This window comes from Ixodes scapularis, unplaced genomic scaffold, assembly GCF_016920785.2.
Source record: "Ixodes scapularis isolate PalLabHiFi unplaced genomic scaffold, ASM1692078v2 PGA_scaffold4__175_contigs__length_147842914, whole genome shotgun sequence".
NCBI lineage: Eukaryota > Metazoa > Arthropoda > Arachnida > Ixodida > Ixodidae > Ixodes > Ixodes scapularis.
Genome location: NW_024609879.1, coordinates 80,180,206 through 80,202,065, shown reverse-complemented (window position 1 = coordinate 80,202,065; position 21,860 = coordinate 80,180,206).

Below are 21,860 nucleotides of genomic sequence, written 5' to 3'. Positions count from 1 at the left end.
TCGGACGGCGGCTGGCGACGTTTTGGATTCCTCCGGAGGTGGCACGGGCTTTCGCAGCGTCAACCTGTTTGCTCCAAGGTCGATCACGGCACCGTACTCACAAAGGAAGTCCATGCCAAGGATGACGTCTCTCGAGCAGTCTTCGAGGACGACGAATTTGACGGGGCAGGACTCTCCGTAGATGTCCACGCGCGCAGTACACCTTCCCACTGGTGTGATGAGATGTCCGCCGGCGGTTCGTATTTTCGGGCCATCCCACGGCGTCATCACTTTCCGAAGGCGGCGAGAGAGCTTCCCACTTAAAACGGAATAGTCTGCGCCGGTGTCGACGAGTGCCTTCGCGTCGTGGCCGTCGATGGTAACGTCGAGGTTATTCGACACCGTCACAGAAGCGTCGTTCCTATCCGTTTTGTCGCTAGTGTGGGAGCCCTCCGACGTTTGTGGAGGATATTGGCGTCGTTCGTCACCGGCAATACCACCTCCCGGTATTGCCGCACTCAGTTTTCCCGGCGAGGCAGGGGGGACAGGCTTTTTCGGCGGGACTTACGATGAGGCGATGCAAGGCGTTGCGGTGATGGCGATCGGTAACCGCGGCGGGGAGACGGTCCTGGGGATGGCGAACGGCGGAGGTATTCGTCGATGTCCCTAGGTCGCTCTCCGTAGCGTGGTCGCGGGTCGTCGGGGTGGAAGCCTCGTAACCCCAGCTGCCGGTACGGGCAACGGCGGTAGACATGATCGGCTTCCCCGCAATGGTAACAAAGCGGGCGTCGGTCGGCCGTTCGCCACACGTCAGTTTTCCTGGGTGCTGGTTTTTCCGGGCGCACGTGCTGTCGTTCTTCGCGACGTTGGTAGTACTGTGGCGCTGGAGGATGACGTCGTGGTGGCACCGTAGCTTGGCGGGGAGCTAGCGGCGGTTGTCTGGCCATGGCGGCGTTGGTCAGCTTCGGTTCCTCAGGGGCTTGCTCGTTGACGGGAGTTTCAGGCTGCAAGGCCCGCTGTACCTCGTCGCGCACGATCTCGGCGACTGACAGCGACACCGGGCGCTCAGTAGAAGGGGAGCAGCTTTCGGAGCTCCTCTCGGACGACGTCCCGGATAACGTCGCGTATGTCCCGGGTGCGGGCGCCGATGTCGGTGGAGGCAACGACGCCGGGATGTCGTTGGTAGTAGGAGGCGCGTGCTTGGAGGGCGCGCTCCATGTTCGTTGCTTCCGTGACAAACGCTTCGACGGTGGTCGGCGGGTAGCGGACGAGGCCCCCAAAGATGTCGTCCCTCACCTCGCGCATGAGGACACGCAGCTTCTTGTCATCAGTGGCTTGTGGGTCGGCACGCGCACTCAGCCGCAGGACGTCTTGAACGAAGCTGGTTACGCTTTCGTTGGGGCCTTGCGTCCTCGTCCGAAGGAGGTCCTCGGCTCTCTCCCTTCGGTGGTGACTGGCGAACTTTCCTCGGAGCTCTCCTTTCAGCTGGTCCCATGACGTAATCGAGGTTTCACGATTCTCGAACCACTGTCGCGCCGTTCCCTCGAGGGAAAAATAGACATTTTGAAGACGCTGTTCCGGAGTCCATTGGTTGTGCAGCGCCACCCGTTCGTATTGCTGCAACCAATTTTCGACGTCTTCGTAGATCTCGCCGTGGAAGGACGTCGGTGTACGAGGGGCGACGGGCAGACGGGGGCGACAGTCGGGGTCTGCGACGACTGGGGGTCCATGGTCGGCTTCGTCGACTGGTTGGTCTTCTTCGGCAGTAGACCATATGAAACCCGTGCAAAGTACCCAGCACCTCCACCAGAAACGTCACGAATGAAGGTGACGAAAAACCGAACAGTGAACTCAAAATAAAGATTTAATTCGTCGAACTTGTGCCAACCAAAAATAAATAACGAAAGAGCGTCGAGGTAGCAGAAAAGCGGGCGGCGGTTCGGCGGCACTACAGAGCGCTAGCGAAGCTGGGACTGACTCGACAAGGTCGCGGGAGCCGCTTATCTACCCTGCGTCACTATCTCGAAAGTTCGGCAAAGAAGGTTCGAGCGTCGCGCGCTCGGGGCGAGGATGAACTGCACTTTCGAGATTAACAAAGCAGAAGGAAAGTTACGTCTGCTGCGAGAATGACCGGGAATCTTCTAGAAGACCGTGACCGAGCGTTGCCTTCTCGGCTCTGCGGGTGGCATAATCCCCCCTTTAAAAGTGCATCGCCCCGATGCAAAACGAAAGGAAAACGGAAATGGCTAAAACAATTACGGCGAAACAAAACAAACATGCAGTTTCACAATCCTAACGCGCGTAGAGCGGCTTGAGTCGAACTACGTGGACGACTTCGGGTCGTGGCTGGCGGCGTCCTGATGGGCGAGTTTCGTCGGGGAGCCGATGTCTGAGGGAAATTGTTAAATCAACAAGTGCTGAACTTCTTGCCTTTTCGAGTTCACTGTTGCGCTGTATGTGATCAGTCTCTATGGTTAATACAAAAGTGTTTTCTTCAAGAAAAGCCGCTCACCATTTTTAGGCAATTGGTTTAATAAAACTATGGATGTGTTATGTGGTTGCTGCTTCTTTGTTTGAGTGATGCTGGTTTTATTTTTTGTAATAATGTAAAACTAGAATCACTTGCATTTGCATTTTAATTTTATATTCTACCATTGCATACAAGTAACTGCGTCGAAGTACATCTCCATCCAAAATATTTTTTGTTGCTTGCATGTGCACGGACATAATTATCAATTCCGTCATAGGATCACGGTCAAGCAACGCGGTCCTTTTTCCAAACGAAATGCTTGTGAGCCTATCACGCAGGCGCGTCTGCTCCATTGGTGACATAGCCAAAACGTTCCTAACCTAAGAACAAATATTTCCGGACACCCGAGCAAGATGACCATTCTCGTAGCAACCTGATCTACCTCGTTTAAATTAGACACACTTTATTCGCTGGGGCGGGCCAGATGACCTTTCTCGCAATGAAACGTAACTTCCTATGTTAAAATGCGACTGACAAGAAACTTTTTGAACAGTCTGGTCGGGAAACGCGTAAAAAACAATTTCTTTTACGAGACAAAAAAAAAGCTTTATTTCATGAAATATTGACGACGCTACACTAATTTTAAATTATGCGCCCAACGTCCATGACCTCGTGGAATGACCATGCTCTCTTTCCACCTCAACGAGATGGTCATACACTCTCTGCACCTCACCGTGATGGCGGAGGCAATCCACCTCTCCCCCACGTGCCGGAAATGCCAAGTGGAAAGGTGATGACAACCGACTAAATAGCGTCTCACGACGCAAATATTGCTCTAAAATATTTTTTAAAGGTAAAGTTAATTTTTTGGCACGCGTGCCCCAACTGCACTGTTAAAAAACTTTTTTGTTTCTTTTCAGTGGCCCTTTAAGGTTACTTTAGCAGCTGCAAGATGTTACGTATCCGTTGCAGAAGATAGGGCATTTTTCCGTCCTTTTTTTCGTAATTTATGCACTTTCCTCTAAATATTAACACGCATGAAGTAATCAACCTCTGCATCCCTCAAGACGAGGAACGGCAGCAAGACATTGTTGGCGACTGCCTCATTGGACATTAGCTCAGGCCTTTGTATTTTTCTATTTTTCTGTTACCTTCACTTTTTATTTTGTTGTATCGCTCATTTTCCGGGGTGGGTGCCCATAGCGCCCCTTGGCAAATAAAAAAATATATTTTAAGCCTTCCAAAAGAGGAGCTCTTGTCGCCTTCTGTCTTCATCGATTAACCCATAGAGGCAGGAAGCAGAGGGGGCTACATACGGCTCAAGCTCGCCAAATGCGCAACTCCCAAGTGAAGGCTGAAGCAGATGTTACGGTCGGTGGGAACGCTTGAAAATGTGACTTAAACAGTGGTTGGCTCAAAATCAGCTGTCATTTCCGGCCAATAGCGTAATTTCGTCATTTTCCTTTTTGGAAATTGTTGGGGGCGTGTTCCTGGAAACCTCTAGTCTTTCACGGCTTTACCTTTGGTGCCGTCATGTCGCCTCCTGAAGGTTCCTACCACCATGGTTTAAAAGTTTGGCGTAGCTTTGCCGCGTTCAGAACAATGTTAATTTAGTTTACAAATAACCGCATCTGTTTACGGTGAGAAGAAATTGTCTTATAAAATAGAGTAATATTTCTAGTTTGGAACAACTGCTTTACGGTACATTCATTTGAGTGTTGTGCAATAAATTCTACTGAAAGAGGTACTATTTTTTTACAGAACTATTAAACGAAAACATATTTCGATGCATACATTACCGCTATATGTTTTCGTTAATGTACTGCGTAGCCCTGATTTAAGGCTTGGTTTAGTTGTTACGTAATGAGTCACTTATATCTTCTACACGCGAGAAATTCATTTAAAAGATGCCAACAATTAAAGAAAACGGCCCGAATCCACTGCATCACATTGCGAAAAGCAAACGTTTTCCACTTCTCCCAATGACTGTTTTATTATTGCGACAACATAATGCACTAATATTTGTGGAGTAACAGACTTTTCGTATACTTACAGGTCTGTTTGTACATTCGGGTCTCCTTGAATTGCCTCTGTCTCGGTCACTGCCAGCGACATGATCAAAGCTGAGGAAATAAAAAAAAGTAAACACTTAACGACGTGAAGTTATCGCTTTCTCATCGGTCACTCATAACGTAACAGAGAGCAGGTGACAGAAACCACATAATAAAAAAAGAAAGACGTTTACAATTCTTTGTAATGCCGAATCGGAGCGCAGCACTTCAGGAGGAGGAGGAGGAAAGGGTACGGAGGGGAGGGTATGCCCCTCCTCCTCTTCCGCTCCCTTCCTATGTAGCGTAAGCTTTTCGCTAAATTTCTGCGCTAAATCTAGCGGGAGATGTTTCCTCTAAATTTCGCGGGGAATATTTTCCGCTAAAATCAGCGGGAAAATTTTTCCGCTATATTCAGTGGGGAATTTTTTCAGCTAGATTTGACGGGAAAATTTGTCTGCTAAAATAAGGGGCAAACTTTTTCCGTTATATTTACCGGGTACATTTTCCTGTCAAATTCAGCGGAATGTTTTCAGCAAACCTTAGTAGGCAAATTTGCCCGCCAAATTTAGCCAAATATTTTCCAGCAAAATTTGTCGGGAATATTTTTACCGTCGGGATCTCGCACGTGACGTCACGTGTGACGTCATTGTGGGAAACGTCCCACTAAATTTAGCGGAAATATTTTCCGCAAAATTTAGGGGAAACTTTTCACGCCAACTTAACGGGAAAATTTTACACGCGTGATGTCACACGTCTCGTCACGTGTGACTTTATTATAGTAGACGTCCTGCCAAATTTAGCAGAAAACTTTTACACCAAATTTAGCGTAAAATTTTTCTGAGAAATTTAGCGGAAAAATATTACCCTCGTGACGTCACACGTGACGTAACGTGCGACGTCATAATGAAAAACGACCCATAATTCAACGCGCGGTTACGCCGACGCCGCTCAACCCGGAAATGGGTGCCTAAGAGATGGGCTCTAAAACATCTTATGCGAGGAATGACGGATACGTTGAGTCATACAGGCAGTGGGTAAGATATTGCTAAAATGGAACCGTCTACGACTTCCCCAGCTGTGGTAATTGCAATCTTTTGGTGGAAGCATGTCACGTAGTTCGAAGTCACGTAGTTCGAATCCAGCCCGCTCCGTTTACCTCGTACCTTCGACCTCAAGAATTGTCTCGCATGTATCTCGATACACCTCGCATGTTCATTCACGAAAGAGTCTGACAGATAACTTTCATAATACAATCCCTAGCTGAATGACTGAGTAAGTTGCCCTTCCAGCAATATCTGAATATATGCGTTGCACTTTCATTTATGCACAAAACAAGAAGGACGTAAGTTATAGAGAAACACCCTTTTACACTTGTTTTACACGATTTCTGAATATTGATCGGTGTCAAAAGGGTGTGCTGAGGTTTTACACCCCTTACACGCCCATTTTACACCCCACTTGTAGCGAGGGTGGCTGAAATCGTGTAAAAAAGGTGTATGGGCGAATTTTCCGCCCTCCATTCACACGGTGTGAAAGAGGCGTTATGGTGATGCAGTTGAATACCCACATGGTTTCACATCCATTAATGTTTATTGCTTTAGTGAAACTGTTGCTGACGTACGGCGGTAAAAAACATCCAGTATAATTAATCACCACATGAAGTCGCGTATGGTTAGGAGGTGCTAGAGAATAGTTTTTGCAACTCCGATCAAACTCACCGTCCGACACGAGCCGAAAAATACGTGTCGCGCGTAAGTCAGTTTTACCAGTTCTACTTCAACTAAAAAAAACGGCATCTCCACTCGCAAAAGATGAACGAAGACGTGTAAATATACAGCCCAGGCAGCACAGAGTATTGCGCCCATATAGGATAAAATCTGAGAGATTGTGCCGTTACCATTTTGGTCCAGCCAATATCTCTGAAAAAAGGGATGGGTCGCGCCGACGCATCTTGACATGCCGTACGCGACGCCGTTTTTGGTTGAGTGTCAAGAGTGTCCTGCGTGAATAGGCTGTCCAGGAGAGGTATTTCTATTCCTTAACCGCCCAAAATCCGACGTTAAAAATAAAATAAAAACAAGATTAATAAGCCAAACGGAATCTGCTTACTTTTAACTCGAGAGAGAGACATCCTGCGCTGAAGCCTTGAACAAACTGAGGCGCCTTCATTTCCGGTATTACATCTCACCTGACTGGGCCTCACACAACCTTTACTGAGATTTTATTTTTGTGTGTAGTTCTGAAGAAACAATGCCGCAAGATAATCGAAAGTGCCGAATTCAGGACGCCCCCGCTAAGGTATGCGATTCTCATCTCTGCGCGGTAACACCACTAATCTCTATTGTAGTAGGCTGGATCGCGTATCGGGAGCCGATCGGTGTCGCCGCCGGCGGTCACCGCTTGACACCCGTCCATACACGCAAGTCTATTGGAGAAACGCGCAAAAGTAAGAATATTCAACCATGTAAGCTGTGCTCGGAGGCGAGTATTTTATGGTGCGCTGCGATGTTTATGTCGTGTGTTTGGAGATTGAATGGCTATTTGTCAAACTTTTGAACGCCGATTAAAAAAGGTTAAACGTACCGGTGCACCTACACCTCAGCTGGCAAGCTTGCTCTCATAGTGAAGTAAACAAAGGAACTTGCCGTCAATAAGACAGTCCTTAAAGGAGCCCAGAAGTTGGTGAATGACAAAGAAGTTCCATCTCGGCAGAGGCTTTCCGCGAGTGAGCCAATTCCGCGTAGCAAAGCCTTGGAGCGTGTCGTCTGCTAAACCCAGCTCAACGAAACCGCCACCGACTCCCCGGTAACTGTAGGTAACTCTCGCCTCACTGAGCAGCGCTACAGCGGAATCACTCTCGACCACAAAGTATCTATTTATAAAAACTGCGAGTGCTGTCAGTTTTAATGTTTGTACGCAAGCTATTTGAAGGGCTTATCGAAAAGCAGACAAAAAGTTTCAGTGCCAATAACACCTTAAAAACGGGGGCAACGGCACGTTTTCTCGTTTTTCCCATAGAGTCCCATGCATTGGCTGGTGTCAATCAATGGCCACCGGCCGCGACACTTGGCCCCAGCTGCCGAGGCCGCGGTCCGAGATCCAGCCTACTACAATGGAGATCAGTGGGTGACACCAAAATATCTAGCGTTCCAATGCTTTTTTTCACTTTTTTTTTTGGTACGCGTTAGACCGCGTTTTGTTTCATGCTCTCGGTGTCTTAGCTTTGACGCATGCTTCGACGGCGTTCGAATTTGTTTTGTGTATTCATTTTGTAGTTTGGCGGTCGGCATCAGAGCAGACACGCTATCTGCATGAAGCAAGTCCTCATGTGTCCCATTTTGCGAACCTCCCTGTGCAGCTCCGCTGGCTTATAGACCTTTCCCACAAGGGCGCCGCCATCTTGAATTGACGTCACTTCCAGTATGGGCGAAAACGTAACTTTGCCGTTGCCACGCCAATAGAAGACATTTAGGATATAAGCCTAACCGTCACACATTCTCGTTTTGGCTCGCCTCTATTTTTTTACTAGTTACAGGTTGAAACGTTTTACTTTTTTTTCGTCGCCCATACTGGAAGTGACGACAATTCAAGATGGCGGCGCCCTTGTGGAAAAGGTCTATACAAAGCAGCGGAGGGAGATTAGCTGGTTTGTCCTGCCCCCTTTGACCTCGTCTCTTAAAAAGCCGCCACACCTTCTCTCGTGTCTTCGTGTGGCTGTGAACGAGTGCGAAGGCTGTTCTAGCAAATCAGGGGTGGTGCGAAACACGTGATCGCTCTCCTTAGGGAAAAAAATCTTGGACGAAAATTTGTCACGTGACTCGCTCTGACGCGCTGATGCGGTCACTGGGGCCGTAGTCTTTACCGTATTCCAAGTTATGGTGAGTTGTAGGGGCCACGTATGTCCGGTTTGCGCCCGTGACGCGTCGGTGCTCTCTTGTTATTCGTGCGTTGCAGTCGCAGCGGTGATTCTTTGTCTTAAACGGCCGGAATACGTCCATACTAACTTTTTGTAATGGTCGTTTATTTCGTCGGAATCGATGGAATTATTGTACTGTGTTTGTTGGACGCGTTTCGTCAAAGACCTGTTCATCGGCGGTCGCGAGACTTCCGCTGAATGTGATCGACCGCCTTCAACCTCGACATTGTATTTGCGTTGTTTTGTGCTATCTGAATCGGATTGTGCATCTATCACGACAGATAGCTGCTCATCGGCGACCGCCAGACTTCCATTGGATGTGAGCGACCGTTTCATCACCGATGTTGTATTTGTGAATTTTTCTGTGCTGCCCGAATCGGGGATTATGCATCTATCACGCATTACATGAGATTGCTGTTTTATTTGAAAGTACTCTGCAAGGACTTTTTCTGAAAGTATTCCTGCTTCCGTCTCAATAAACCATTTTACCGTTTTGAAATATGAACTGCCACTTACGCCCCAAGCAACTCCCGGTCGTTTCGTTTTAGCTAGCCTGTCGAGTTTTGCTTACGTCACCAGAGATAGAAAGCATTAAAGGGAAGCTACGGAGCTTCTTGGAAAAAATGAGTTAGAAGTGAATCCTAGTGTATTTTTACCCCGTGAACCCGAATACCCAAACCATTTGCTGCGTAAGTATTGTTAAACGCGAGAAAAACGCGAAAGACAGTCGCTGTCCATGACGTCATCGACGGCTCTTTTGGCTGCCCAAGGCTAGGGGGGCGGGGCTTCAGCCCTATTTTGAAATTGCTCTTGTGGCTCTCCGGCGCGTCGCATTGAAATATAATTTTGATGTCTGTTATTCTAAAGGCCAAATGAACGCAATTTAAGCGTTTTTTCTCAAATGTAGAAGTGCCCCATCTTCCCTTTAAGGTAGGTTTAGGCGAAGGAAAGACTTCCTCAAAGTTTGAGTGCATTTATTTTAAGCCTTTAAGAATTTTTTAGCTTTGTCACGAAAACTTATCATTAGGTCAGAAATTATCGGGTTTGAGGTTTGACGTTGGATTGTCGCGAATTTGCGACAGAAGAGGATAAGATCCACGCACGTTTTGTCAGAATGAAAAAAAGTGGTGCAAATGTTTCAACGTGTTAGCAATCATTTCTCCGTAAATACCTTTAGATGAAGTGTTGCGGGGGTCTGTACCCTGTCCTGTGGCTGTGTTTCACATTTTGTGTTACTTCTTCTAGCTGAATGAAGTGAGAGTTACTGCGCAGGCGAGCTGGTGGAGGATCATGGTGGAAAAAACCCGAGACTAGGAACGAAAAATCGGGACAACACAACACGTGTCAAAATTTTTTGAGACAGTGTTGTGTTGTCCCAATTTTTTTGTCACTAGTCTCGGCTTTTTTTTCACCATACTCTTCTTGCTGCAGTACACCCTTTTGGAAGGGTGTACTGCAGCAAGCAGTACACCCTTCCTTCCTGATGGCATCACACCCTAATAAAATGGTGTAAAGCAGAATCACACCTTTCTGTAAAGGGTGTAAGAAATTACACCGGTTTTTGAAGGAGTGAGGAATAACACCTTTTTTTAGGTCGTTTTTCTACACCAATAAAGGTGTGGGTTGTGACCCATGCCGTTTACACCAATAAGGGTTTGAAAATGTTTAATGTGTAGTTTAATTAACTTCTAGAGAACAACTGCAGCCATAAGCAGATTAAGACAGTGACATAAAATTATGTTGGCATGCCTCAAAAGAAAAAGGCTATGTTGTGCAACTTAAAATGCTTGCAGCCAAAAGTTCCCCTTTTAACGGGTAATGTTATAGGGAAGCTGGAGCGACCTTAAATGTGACAAAAAAACAGCACTGTTGATTATACGCAAGCCATCACGAATATCGTATTTGTTTCGTCGTTTTATGCAAAGATTAATTGGAAAAGCGCCTTCAAAGTAGTGCTCAAGCCACGTCATTTCGTGGCAGAGGGGAAGAGAAGAGAGGAGGAAGACCGTCAGCCGACGTCACAAAAGGACTGGCTTGGGGACCTCGTCGCGGCTGACCTCACTTCCCTCATAGACTGATCCAACAATCCAACTGAGTTCTGGAGCCGTCGTCCTTGAGATGCTGGCTGTAGATCGCTTGCTTTTATTCCTTGACCGATCGTGGTATTACATCAACGCCTGAAGTGTTGATCGCTTTTTGTATATTCACGGGTTCGCGCTATTTTCGCGGCACCGAAGTAGCTGACTCGCGCATTTCGCGACGCCGTACTCCCGTGTATCCGTTCGCTTGCACGAGCAGCGTTCGTCGAAGTTGTTCATCGCGCTTACCACATTTTTCACTCCGACACCGAGATTGCAAAGGTATGGGTTCCCGCTATGGAAACAGACGAGTTCCGGTCGAATAAGTCCACTGTTTTTTTTTTTTTCGGAACGTGTTTCAGAGGGCGCTAATAAAACCATTGTACGGATGGGTTTTAGTCCGAAAAAGGCTGGCCTGAACGCTATGCTCTGCCGACCATCTTTTAAGGTAAGAAGTCAATTCTGCGGATGCAAAGACGCGCAAGGAGGAGACGAAACTAGGTAAGAAATATAGCTCGATGTTCTGCAATAAAGCTACTACATTATCAGTTCTCTCTAGTATACTATAAAAGTTCCGAACCTGTTGATAAAATGCGGGGTTCCACTGGCTTTATTGTGTTAACCGTCTCATTATAGCGTTCTACTCTTGCCTTTTTTATATCGTTCAAGTGACTATCGTTCCCGGACCGACTCCGCTACCCAAGATATTTGTTTTTGTGTCTACTCTGCTAACCAATTACTTGCAAGTAGACGGCTTCTGTTGTAAGAACTGGTCTTGCAATTCCTCGTGTGACTTTCACAATGCAACCAGTTTTAGTGCGCACGTTTTTTCTGCAGTGAATATTATTATTTCTAGGCGCATGTTTTTGAACGTAAACATTTATTTTGTTACATTTTTCCTCTATAGTTAAACATTTCCTTCTGAGGGCTTTTTTTTTAAATTACAAAGCAATTGGCTTTTTTTGTGAATTGAATTTTTTCTTACAAGTTAAGCAGAATATTTTTGTATTAAGAAATCGTGCCATGGAATAGTTCTGTGTGCCGTAGAAATTCAATAGGACGATAAAAATATACGGTGATGGTGTGATGCAGTCAACAAATCTTGAAAGAATATTCTTAATATTGAGGCCCAGGGAGCTTTAACGAATTCAATATGAAATTAAGCGCTACAGGGCACACATCCCCGTTTCTTGTTAAGCTGTAATGGCGTAATAATTGGTATCAAACAAACAAAACGAAGCAGAGTGGGCCAGTATCACAGGGGTGGCACTTCTGTACAGTTATTCGCTTAGTCCAAGTTGTCTGGAAAGAAGGGGGGGGGGGGGGGGGGGGGTACGCGAGCTACAGGAGCGTTCTTCTAGATAGCTTTAATGTCCTTTGTGTCGTAGCGGACAGAAAAAAAATATTACACGGCACAAGATATTCCTCGGGTCATCAGTTTGCTTCTTGCGTTGTTCTGGAAGCACTTCACGCATTCTCTTTTTTTATGTAGCTATAGATGCGGCATATCAGTTTATTGCAGCCAGAAGACATTGCACGCATGTAGTCTTGCTAAGGAAACGTCATTTGGAGTGATGTTTGGTAGCACCGGTAATTTTTTATACCATACTGTGTCTCAGTGCTGAAGTGTTGGACAACATAGATAGAACATCTCGCGCTTTATCTCAGTGCAACACTCACTACGGCGAACAGAGTCAAAGAACGAAAGTATATGTATTCATCCGGTTTACATCTTTTTTGATTTGTTTTCTCTAGTATAAACTGCTTTTTTCAAATGCTTATTTTGTTATACTTGTTTATTTATTTCTCATATATATGGTATTAAATATTTTGCAGCTATCGAATCTGATATAGGTCTTCAATCATGTCCCTTAGCCGAAACGTTTGGAGACTCCTGGTAAGTTGCGTGCATTCTACGGTACAGATATGTTTCCAGGCACAGCGTCTAGATGGCGTATCAGCGTAATCGTTTGAACAGAATTGCGAAACGAAATCTAGATGGCGCTTCAAGCGACGGAAAGCGGACTGAAGGGGGTTAAGGGGGTATCACCCTCCGCGGAGTTGCACAACTGAGGTAATCTAGTAACATTGGTTTCATCCCTAGTCCAGACGCAGCCGATGCTACGGGCTAATGGGACCAACAAACAAGTGACGGAATAGCATTTCACTAGGCCTTTTACTTTCATGATTTTTTCGGCGTTGATAGGACACGTATATAAACATCACTAACACCATCACGTTGCCCTTTTGACGCTGTCTGATTAGTCACATTTTTCAGGTAGCGTCGGCTGTTTCTGAACTTAATGTGAAACGAAGCATTGGTGGGTGAGCCGATCACAAAAATGACGCCATGACTGAAACGATCGCGTTATTAATCTATGCGTCAGTGTGAGCGGTGCTTGCGAAGCTCGTTTGGCATGCATGTGTTATATCGACATAAGAAAAATGAGCATCTGTCAAATATACTATCAAAATCTATTACGATTTCGCGCATTATCTGAATTGGTCTGGCCACTAATAGTTAATGCAATCAGTACTGCAATTGCAACACGTTTTATAACAACCATTACTTCAATGTTATTTCACAATTTTCTTGTTGATCAGCCGACGTATCCTGACGGTAATCCTATTATACAACCTCGCCAAGCCTGCTAAAAACTTACAGATGGCAGTCGTCTAACTCACAGCCCATTGCTTTATAAAACGTTTTAGAGTTTAACCCGAATAACATGTTTATGATTTCATGGCAATGATTCTATACCACAGAAACTGCTTAAAGTTATACATTGATGTCTGTTTCATTTGTATCTGATTTGCTTCACTAAAAATCACTTAGCAAAACAAATCGTGCTCTTGGAGAAAGAACTTGAAAATATCCCTTTTCCAGCCGAGATGGATAATAAATTTTTAAATTACACTTTCTACAAAAAAGATTGCGCATCGTCATAGCTTAATTTATTGTCACTCTTGATATATTTACTTGATATATCTGATTTACATACAAGCTATCCGTAACCGCATATATCGAATACTTTTTATGTAGCGTCGGCTCTTTTAGGTAAAGTCCAAAGCCTTTGACAAGGTCAATCATGCTTAGCTATTAATAAATCTTGGGAGCGATGGGCTTCGCCCTGAATACATTACATGGTTCAGGAGTTATCTACATGAAAGACTAAACTGGGTTAGGGTTTCTGGCTACTTGTCACAACCTCTCATTTCTACTTCGGGCGACCTTGGGGCTCGAATCTAGTCCGTTGTTGTTTATTATTGTCATAAATGATTTACTGTCCTCCGAGAAACACTTGCAGGTATCTTTGCAGACGACGTTAAACTGCTTTGACAGGTGAACATTATCAATGACTGTGCTTTGTTGCAAGAAGATGTCTATTCAGTACAAAGTTGGTGTATTGTGAACAATTTAGTTTTGAACCCCCGCAAAACCGAAGAGATGTTTGTCCAGAGAGCGTAGCGCATTATCTTATATGTGCAGTATAAGAAATTAAACTATAAGTAGGACCACAATAATTAAAAATCTAAGGTTTTTTGTGGATGATCACCCTTTTTTTTATTTTTACGTGAACTTGATTGTTAGCCAGAGTGTGCGTATAATGAAAATAATGGCCCGCCTTACTAGACAATTTAGCACTCATCACTGTCTGTACCGACAGTACTCATGTACGCTCTAAACTTGAATTTGCATTTGTCATGTGGAACTCTGTCTCTAGTACAGTGAGTGAAAAAATTGAACACATACAAAAACCGTTTGTGCGGACTCTCTATGATAGATATATTGGTCGTAAATGTTATTTTGTATATAATTTAATTTTATCCAAAGTAACACTGTGCACTCTACATAACAGGCGATTTGTCCGAGATGTTAATTTTTTGCACAGGTCGGTTCATGGGTCCATAGAAAGTACTGCACTTCATTCTTCTATACACTGCCGAATTCCTGTCAGTGCAAACCCTAGAAATCTGAGTTTTTTACCCAGATATTTAAAGCAACTTGTCATCGGTATCACGAATTCAACACGTTTTAAACACGAAATTTTCCAACGTTGACCTTTTTTCGTACAAAATCGCCCCGTGTTTGTACGGGGTTGCTCTAAAATTTCTAAAGACTGTTAGCATGTGTATTAATGTAAGGCATATAAATAAGTTTTAAAACATGTGTAATTTGAAGCATGTAAATTTGTGATGAATATATGTATTTTATGCTTCGTGCTTTACTGCAAAGGCCTTTGAGTTGTTGGTAAGCACGCGAAAAAACAACAACGTTGTATTGAATTGAATTGAATACGCCAATACATTGATCTGTAAGTTTCGATATTTCTAAGTCCAAGAAAACAAGACCGAGTATCACAATTATAAGAACCAACGACTTCAATAAATACGAACAAATTTAAAGGACTCATTTTTATCAAAACTGCCAACGACCCATTTATTTGTGTTTGTATGCCCCTACTTTTGTGACCCTTCATATATTTGATTGCTTTTTAATTAGCATTATTTTTATGAATACAAAGTGGATCCCTGATTTGTGTTGAGCTGTTTAAATTTCTGAGCCTGTTATTATTTTGTTAATGAGTTGAGTTTTGTATCAATCCACGTGCTCCAATAGTTCTTGGTCATATGCTTTTTTTTAGCTCTCTAGCACCTCTGCTAGTCAGTCTGCTCCACTTAATTTGGGTTTCTTCATACCCGACAACCAATCTGCTTCGTGGCATAAACGCACCAACATACGTTCTTTAGGAAATTGTCGACACTGTTTCTGATAAGCGGCACTATATACACGAGAAAACAAAACATTAAAAACATATCAGAAATGCGAACAAAGTTAAAAAATTGTCTCCTAGAAATAAATTGTATGATTCCCCGGGTAAGGTAGAACGACCATTGTATACGCCCATCTTCCACATAGCCCAAGCACGATGTGTACAGTTTTAAAAAGCCTAATATAGCATAAATCGTACATTGCCCTCAGTCAACGAAATAATATTAAAGATTGACTAGAATGCATACCGAATAGTCAAAACATAAACAAGCCTTTAAAAACGTCACAGTCATTATATTTTATTCTGCACTCATGTCTCGTATGAGATTTGCAATTGTACGGGAACACATATATCTTACCTTTGTAAAAGAAGCACAGATGCGATGACAATGGCGAGTACACGCATGGTGGCTTTGTAATGAGAAGCTGTCTTCTAGAATGCCGCTTGAAGAGCTCTCTCATTCCTACTTCTGACTAAACCTTTTATATACTCCTCCGGAAACTTTGAAACGATGTAAGCGAAATCTGATGTCATCATATGTATGCTGCGGAAATATTTTGCAGCTGTACTTTGTGAAGTTGTTCAATGCTTCGATTAAAAAAAAATTGCGACAGTGGAATTTTTGGCATTTCAGTATCTAACAAACCAGCGTGTGCTATAGCGGTACAGCAGAAGAAATAAAATACCAGTCTATCAGCCGCTCTTAATCACATGTCTTGGCGGTACGGCGACCTTCCGTGCAACTGAAAAAAAAAAACATGTATAAGCCGGCAAAGGGAAAGTAAAAAGCATGAAATAGCTTGAAATATCAAAGGTGCAGCCACGTTTTTGTCAGAGAGTTTTTTCCATCTTAACACAACGATGAACATTTCACAACAGACGCGCATCGACCGTACAAAAACGGCGAGATAAAATGTCATGAACAGAATAAAACTATAGCGTTGTCGGTGTCTTCCATGTCCTTTGTTAATTTCACTTGTGTGTTCATTTAGTGCATATCTTCCCATGACAGATACCGCTGGCTTCAATCAATATTTCAAACATTTCTGAAATTTTTTTAAACTGGCGGAAATTACATTCGTGGAAAACTGACCGATTCGGGACCCTTTCAAGGCACCCATATATTCGTTCAGTTCAAATTGAACTCTAGAATGCCCCATCAATCGGGTTCCAATCTAGCAGTGCTCATAACACACGAAGGGGTCCTAAAACTTGTGACTAGTGTTTCACGCTGTAAACCTTTATTCAAGAACTGGTGTCTGCACCATATGAAGTAAATCTGTAAACGACTTATTTTTCTGGGGCTCAATCTTTCACGATTTAGGTGAAAGCTTATATCTTCTAATGATTCGCGGGTTCGAATTTTTGCGACGCATTGCGATCTCAATATTGATTCCAATCTGTTTACCTTTCACCGGAATTATTCGCAGCACCTATTTCTAGCGAAGTGTAGGCGATTCGCAAAATTAGCGAAATAAAAACACCAAATTCCTAATTTTTTTGTAGTATAAAATGTTATGGTTATTAACAGACTCTCAAATGATAATTCAATTGAATATTTGTTTATTCTGAGTGCATAAACCTGAAGACAATATACATAAGAGCTATTTTTACACGGTTTGTTTACTCAATCGGCCACCAGGCAACAAGGTAAATGCGGGGGTTCTTCACTTTCCCCTGAAAAAAAAATATATGCCAAATCAGTTCACGTACGTGCTTTATTCCTTTATAAATCGTGGACGCGGACGGGCGTCCAGCTCTTATTTGTGACGGACATTTTTGCGTTCCTTCCCGAAGATCGGTATTCAATAAAAATATTTTCTGCGACAAACCACTTCCTTTATGATATGCACAAGGTAATCGATATATATCGGCACAAGACGCACCCTCACACCACTAAAACAATGGTTCCGTACTTGTGCGAGTTCAAGTGGCGCAGCCATTGTTTCCCGTACTTCAATTTAACTGAAGTGACTGAGCCCATTGAAGGATACAGACCAGTAACTGTGGAGACAGTGACCTAGCACAAGAGTGCTGATAAGAGAGTTTGACCGGCGTTAAGATAACCGAAGTATAAATAAATGTTTAATCTATCCGGTTGAAAGACCCAGCGCTCCTAGTTATGACGTCAGCATGATCGCAAAAGAAAAGCTGAGACGCAACTGCGGGGAAATAGTTTTTCGCGTAGTTGCGCCACATGTTCACTACCCACTCGGACCTCTCCACGAAGTCTGCTCATTTAGGTCTTGTCGTTTCTTTCACCGCGATCTCGGCATGTTTCGTTAATATACGTAATATACAACATATTACCAAGTTCTGGAATGCCAAATTGTTATATTATAATCATCGTTCAACAACGGGAATGCAATTCAGTCCCTCTGCTCACCGCGGTTTCAATCCTAATAAAATTAATTGGCGACATTTTTATTCTAAAAATAAGCTTAAATACTGATTATTTTACTATATGTGCGAACCACAAAATGTTTGAAAGAAACGCAAGAATATTGTAAAACATTAAAATGATAAGAAAGGATCATAAATCATTGTCGCAGCGAGTAAGGAATCGTTTGCTGACGACACCGTCCTTGAACCTCCATCATGGATGATTTTCGTTTGCTTTTGTCAACGTTCCTGACCAGCTCCTACTCACTTTTCCAGTATGTTTATTTATTCAGTTTATACTGCAGCATTTGCGAGTATGCGAGCAGCAACTTCTGCTCCGGTATTAGGACATTGTGCCGCAAGGAATGTATTGTTGGATACGACTATGTTGAGGAAGGGAGAGATAGAGGAAAATAGAAAGAGAGATAAATTTAAGAACGACATAGATGTCCGTGCTTAAATTTCCTCATGACGGGTATTTCGGGCTATATGGATATCAAGGAGAACCAATAAATAACCTATTCAGGGTTTTTGTTTGCGGAGTAATGCGCGGCAAGAATAAAAAAAAATTTTGTGTACCTATTTTTGGGAAATTTCGTCTCCATTTGTGAACCAACGCGGTAGCATTCAAAGTTTTATTGGGAGGTGAAACAAGCTTATATGCTAACATTTCATGGACGATTGCTAACATTTCATGGACCTATTTTTAGAGAAAGTAACTTGAAGTCTCGTCCTCTGGCTTTCTAAATCATAAAAATTAAGCAACATTTAACATATTTGAGCTAAAAAACCAGATTGCCTCGAAGAAAACCTTTTTTTTTTTTTTGTTTTGTTTTGTCCAAAATCTTCGAAGATCTGTTAGAATTTTTGTTCCATCCATCATCAGGAATTATAGCTCAATTTTATTTTTTGTGACCGCGTTCGTGATCTGATTTTTCGCGTTCGCCTCTTAGCATAGGCCAACGACTATAACATTTCGTTACGCGAGTTCACTTCTACGGAAGCTACTCTATTAACTTTATCTCTCCCTCATTGCAAGCAATGATGTATTATTTTCATAGAATTTTTAATAAAATCATAACTAAATAAGACATTGATCCACAGATGCTTGAAAATACAGAGACAATAAGCATTAGCTGATTTTCAGTTGTATTTTAGTCTTGTGTTCCTGTCACATGGTGAAGTTCATGTCATTTGCATATAATGGCAAGATGTGATTCTCGAATCAGCTCGTCGTCCTGAAGGTGGTCGTCGCGTGTGCACCGCACTGCGAAAATGCCGGTATGAACTGATTCGCCAATAGGATGTCATTATATTTTTTTTTGTACACTACATTACGCTTTTCAGATTGGAAGTGTGTGGGGGGGGGGGATATAATTCAAAGCTTGAGTGAGTATATGGGTGGACATCGCGCGAATGATTCTTATTGTTATCCATGTCGACCTTTCTCTCAAGTACGAATCTCACTATTTTGTGATAAACTCACTAGAACACCTTATTACTCAGAAATAGTTAATTCACTCAATATTTAAAGGGAAGCTACGGAGCTTCTTGAAAAAAATGAGTTAGAAGTGAATTCTAGTGTATTTTTACCTCGTGAACGCGAATACGAAAACCATTTGTCGCGCAAGAGTTTTTAAACGCGAGAAAAACGCAAAAGATAGTCGCTGTCCGTGACGTCATCGACGGATCTTTTGGCTTGCCAAGGCTAGGGAGGCGGGGCTTCAGCCCTATTTTCAGATTGCTCTTATGGCTCTCCGGCGCGTCGCATTGAAAAATAATTGTGATATCTGCTATTCTAAAAGCCAAATGAACGGAATTCAAGCGTTTTTTCTCAAATGTAGAAGTGCCCCATCTTCCCTTTAATGAATAAAAATACACCATCTATCCGGAGTTCCCCGTAACAAATGCTTTCGGGCATTTTTGCCCATATTTTAGTGATCTAATTTAATATTTGTGTAATAAAAGCAGCAGTAAAGAAAAAAGAGATGTCAAGATGAAAAATTATACTTATCAGAACTTCATCGTTAACCAAGTCGCACATTATCCAGTTTGAGGGACGCATATAGCTAGCGTCAAGTGGCTGCACTCATCTAATGTGTTCGAATTTCTTCAAGCTTTTGCAGTGACTTTGCCCGTTTGTGATATGGATGACCGTGTGCTTTCACTACATCACGCTGAAAATTGAAAAGTCCTACAAGTAGAAAACACGACATGGTGACCCTTGCATTGTCTATCTGCTCTTCGCGAAATCCAAACGACTTCGCTACTTTCAAGTCGTTACAGTGGCATATCCTAGAGCCGCTCGTCAAAGACCTGAGAGATTCCAGCAATTCACAAGCTTTGAACCACGCAATCATGCTTGTGTTGCCTGGAAGACAGTCCGTCGTGTCAATATCTTGCGTCGGCAGCATATTGATTACTTTTGCTCCTCATGCTAAAGATTGACGCTAGAAAATCCTTCACGTACTGGCTGAATGCCAGGACAGCATGCTCGGTACGCTGTTTTAAGTCAAAATGTTGAAATACCCTGTCTCACCTTATGCATATACGCACATGATGAGAATTCAACCAACGGCGTGGCACTGACCGAGGGGAACATACCCTTCCAAGGGATGACGTTGTGCGTAACCTTTAGGTACACACTTTGGCGAAGTTCGGACGAATCTAAAAGCATTTTTCCTAATATAGGAAGTCCGTACCCGGTGCATGGTCTGTACGTAAGATGTTCTGATGCACTACACATTTCGAGAAATTCCGGCTTCATTAGAGCACGAAACGCTTACACCTTTTAGAGCGCAGCTCTGAGGGGCCCGTTTCCGGCTTCAGCGGCGTCGCCGTCGCCGTCGGCGTAACCGCGCGGTGCATCATGGGAAATGTCCCATAATGCACCGCGCGAGCCCCCCACCGGGGTCACGTGACCTCGTGGGGGGCACGTGACCCCCCCGAAGTCACGTGACTCCCCTGAGGTCGCGTGACTCCTCGAGGTCACGTGACCCCCAAGGTCACGTGACCCCCGCCGATGTCGCGTGACCCCCCGATGACGTCATCGTCACTGATGACGTCACCGGCATCCACATCGTCATCATCACAGATGACGTCATCATGTCATCATCACTGATGACGTCACCGGCATCCACATCGTCATCGTCATCATCACTGATGACGTCACCGGCATCCACATCGTCATCGTCATCATCACTGATGACGTCACCGGCATCCGCATCGTCATCGTCATCATCACTGATGACGTTACCGACATCCGCATCGTCATCGTGATCATCACTGATGACGTCATCAGTGACGTCACTGATGTCGTCACCGGCATCCGCATCGTCATCGTCATCATCACTGATGACGTCATCAGCGACGTCACTGATGATGTCACCGACATTCGCATCGTCATCGTCATCATCACTGGTGAAGTCATCAGTGACGTCACTAATGACGTCATCGGTACCCGCATCGTCATCGTCACTGATGACGTAATCAGTGATGTCAGTGATGACATCATCGGCATTGGGGTCACGTGACCTTGGCCTTGACCTTGGTCAGGGGGGTGGTCACGTGACCTTGGGGGTCACGTGTTTTAACCCCCCCAGTGCCCTTCTTTCCTCCTCCTCAAGAGCTGCGCTCTAATTCGGCGTCACAGGGAGTTGTAAGCGGCTTTCACTTTTTTTGTATAGTTCGCACATGTAGGTAGTCCGAAGAGTATCGCCCTTGTGAAGTCACCTTCTTGCCCACGCTCGCGTCCTCGAGAAAACCATAAATTTGGCATCGAAGAGAGTGATGCCTATATTATGTCATCTAAGCGTTCAAATTTGTACTGCACTTTCTTCAGTATAAATTTGGCATTGCGGGTTTTCACTATGTTTTCATCGCCTATCACTATATTTGTTTAGACGGGGAGGTACTCGATTTGATAATTTATGGACGAAAGATAAAGTTCAGATATGTTGTAATAATATTAATATTAATAATAGTACCTTTATGTTTCCCAACAAAATACAATGTTGAAAACGTGACACGGGAAAAAAGCTGTAAAAGCAGCTTTACGAGCCCCGAGCCACCTATACCAGCAGTCGCGATGCAGGCGCCAAAGATTTATACAAAATTAAAACATGGCATGTGTACTATATGTTTCGAAAACTTCACAAAAAAAAAAGCTGACTTTATACAAGTTAAGTAGCATATTGATACAATTTACAC